At 44.7% G+C, this 3,735-nt stretch overlaps 1 pseudogene; it reads left to right on the top strand.

The window, feature by feature from the left end:
• Window positions 1-2,952: 2,952 nt before the first annotated feature.
• LOC116882871 lies at window positions 2,953-3,329 on the top strand (annotated as a pseudogene).
• Window positions 3,330-3,735: the final 406 nt, after the last annotated feature.

The raw sequence follows: 3,735 nt of genomic DNA, 5'->3' as shown, positions 1-3,735 counted from the left end.
TCTTGGGGTACAAAGAAACCTATGATCCTTGTGCCCAAATAATGGTGGGTCAGGAGGTACCAGCATGAGTGTGGTTGACACTGACACGGGTGGGAAGAGGAAAACATCCTCTAGGGAACATGGTGGAGGAGAAAGGGTCTGGAGTTGGCACTGGGTAATGACCTCAAACTTTCTGTCCTTGACTTACATCTGCTTGATGGTGTCCCAGAACTAATTGTCAGTGTGTGTGGTGCCCACACCCGCAGCATCAGCACCACCTGGGAACCCTTGGAAATGTAGATTCCTGGCCCCACCTCAGACCTATTTGGCTTGAGGTCCAGAAACCTAAGTTTTAGCAACTCTCTGGATGATTGTGATGCCCAGTGCAGTTCAAGACATATTTCCCCATGGAGAGAGGAGGGTGGAAAATTCAAATGAGCAGAGAACGTTCTTTGTGGCTGGTGGTCCTCATCTCTCATTTTATTCAAATATCACATTTCTTTTTGTTTTCAAAGAGCAAGCTCAAAAGAAACATGATGCCCCAGACCATCGAGAAGAAAAGACAAGTCCATTTAACCAAGGCCAAGAAAAGACATCATGAAAGAGCTGCACCTCCTACAAGGCTGACCAGTTGCGTTTTTAAAAGGCCAGTCACAAGCATAACTTCTCATCCTGGCAATGAGGTCAGGTATAATCAATGGGACAGGACCTTGGAGAAGCCCCAGCAAATCTCTGCATACAGCAGACTGCAGGGACTCCAAGCCCATAGTAGCGAAGGAGAAATTTTAAGTACTTTGGACTTCATAAGTACCTCACAAGTCATTGCACTAGACAGTGCGGATGTAGGGTCTCTACCTAGTGGCCCTGGGCCCAGCATGGTACCATTTTGGGCAGGGATGGTCCCAGGAGTGGGTCTCCATCTCCCACCACCCATCTGCGGACAGCAAGTAACATCTGGAGATATCCGGAGACAGACTTGGAAAGTGAAAAAATCAAGAGAGAGACTGGTTGAGGCCTTGAGGGCAGACAGGCTTGCCAGGGAGGTGGAGAGAGCCAGAAGCCAAGAGGGACGTTCTGACAATTAGAGGAAACGTTGGAAAAGGTTGTGTGGAAGGATCCAGTAGGGCGCTTCACTGTGAGACAGCCCCCGGTTTCACTTCCCGTCATGATGTCGATCTTGTTTCTTGCTCTATACCACTGTGCTTTGTTACATCAAAATTGTACTTCATTAAACTCTTGAGAGACAAGGTTGTGAAAGAGTAGAGTGGTGGTTTTGTGGGTAAGAGATTGGATTTCATGTGAAATAAGTCAGAGGAACACAGATTATATGGTTTCATTTATATGTGGAACATAAGGAATAATGCAGAGGACAATAGGGGTAAGGGGGAAAACTGAATGCAAAGAAATCAGAGAGGGAGACAGACTACATGAGACTCTTGACACCAGGAAACAAAACTGAGGGTTGTAGAAAGGGAAGAGGGTAGGGAGATGGGGTAACTGGGTGATGGGTATTAAGAAGGGCATGTGGTGTGATGAGCAATGGATGTTATACTGAACTGATGAATCATTGAACATTATATCAAAAACCAGTGATGTATGATATCCTGGCTAATTGAATTTAAATAAAAAAAGAAATAAGAAATAAAAAAAGAAAAAAAGAATCCTTGCTAGCAGGCTCACTGCCTTCGCCCGGAATGAAAATTGTCCACCCCACAGCACAGGACACATTGAAATTATTCAATAAACAATTCATTTTACTTATAAACAATTTATCCAGTAAACATTATAATCATTTATGGTGAACAAATAATTGATAGAAAAAAGGCATCACATCACAGAAGTCAGATGGGGAGACTGTCTCACTAGGGTCAGGAAGGAAAAGAAGTGATGTGATTCTGGAAGATTCTGGCGTTTTCTGGACTTTTTAAACTTTTGGTAGAGTAGGGTTTTTTTTTTTTATTTATTTCTTTTCAGTGTAACAGAATTCATTGTTTATGCACCACACCCAGTGCTCCTTGCAATACGTGCCCTCCTTAATACCCACCACCTGGCTCCCCCGACCTCCCGCCCCGCCCCCCGCCCCTTCAAAACGCTCAGATAGTTTTAGCAGAGATGGGGAAGGAAGCCTGATTTCAGAGGGTCAAAGACTGAAAAACAAAAGGTTAGAGAGTGAGTGGAAGTGGACAGCTGTGCCTCAGACAGCTGTACTCCATGCCTCCTACAATAGGCACTGGATTTAACTTAGTGAAAACTCCCTCCCAGAGCCAGCAGGTTTGGTGGAGGCTGATTCCACCCCAGAACAGGGACAGATCTGACTCTTCAGTGTAAGTTAATCTGCATATTCCAGATTCTCAATGTCTTGGGGTAGGACATCCCCACTCTGGTCCAGTAGGATCCAGGCACAGAGCCCTTTATGGAACATGAGGTGGAACCCAGTATACAGGGTTCTTACCTGCCAGACCTGGCATTCTGTGAGGTGGAGCTACACTACATCAGAGTGTAGGAGTGGCTGCCTGGGTTTGAGACCACCTGGGAAGACAGCATAGTGGGTGGGCATGGGGGTGGGCAGGACAAGACCCCTCATTTGTATTCTGCAATTATCTATGACTGGACATAATCAACTCAAGTTCCATCGACATAGCTGAGTTCTACCCTCGTTGAATCTTTCCTATTTTTATTTTCTATTAAATCGTTTTATCTTAAGTTAATTTTATTTTATTTATTTTTTTGAGGAGTAAATTATTTTTTAATTTAAATTCAATTAGCCAACATAAAGTACATCATTAGTTTCAGATGTAGTGTTCAATAATTCAGTTGCATATAACACCCAGGCTCATCTTTTAAGTTAATTTCTGTTGGGTTTTTCTCTCCCATGCATTTAAATTATTTCTGACTGGTTTCCAGATGTAGGCTAAATTTCAGGGAGTGAAGCTGAAAAACGAAGGGGTTCCTTCCCAACCTGGGCCCAGCAGAATGGCTCTCACAAAGAAGGGTGGTAAGAAGAAGGGCTGTTCTGCTATCAGCGAGGTAGTGACCAGAGAGTACACCACCAACATTCACAAGCCCATGCATGGAGTGGGTTTCAAGAAGTGTGCCTCTTGAGCACTCAGAGAGATCTGGAAATTTGCCATGAAAGAGATGGGAACTCCAGACGTGCATATTGACGCCAGGCTCAACAAAGCTGTCTGGGCCAAAAGAATAAGGAATATTCTAGACAGTATCCATGTGTGGCTGTCCAGAAAAATGTAGTGAGGGTGAGGATTCACCAAAGAAGTTCTATATGTTGGTTATCTATGTACCTGTTACCACTTAAAAAAAATGTACAGATAGTTAATGTGGATGGGAACTAATTGCTGATTGTCAAGTAAAGGTTGAAAACTACAAAATGGAGAAGGAGAGGAAGGATGTGGAGGAGAAGAGGAAGAAGAAGAAGGAAGAGGAGGAGGAGGAGGAGGAGGGAGAAGAAGAAGGAGAAAGAGAGGAAGAAGGAGAAGGAGAGGAAGAAGGGGAAGAAGAAGGGGAAGAAGAAGGGAAAGAAGAAGAAGAAGAAGGAGGAGGAGGAGGAGGAGGAGGAAGAGGGGGAGAAGGAGGAGAAGGAAGAAGGAGGAGGAGAAGGAGGCAGAGGGGGAAAGAGAGGGGGAGGAGGAGAGGAAGAGGAACAAGAAGAAGGTGTTCAGGCGTGATAACTAGGGACCAGGGAAATTTACATGATGGCATCCTGCATGGTCAGCGACCTCCAGGACATCTGTATGATAG

The sequence above is a fragment of the Lontra canadensis genome, unplaced genomic scaffold (genome assembly GCF_010015895.1).
Source record: "Lontra canadensis isolate GAN:19392208 unplaced genomic scaffold, GSC_riverotter_1.0 scaffold88, whole genome shotgun sequence".
NCBI lineage: Eukaryota > Metazoa > Chordata > Mammalia > Carnivora > Mustelidae > Lontra > Lontra canadensis.
The sequence above is the reverse complement of the archived record's forward strand: the minus strand, read 5'-3'. Positions and strand labels throughout refer to the sequence as shown.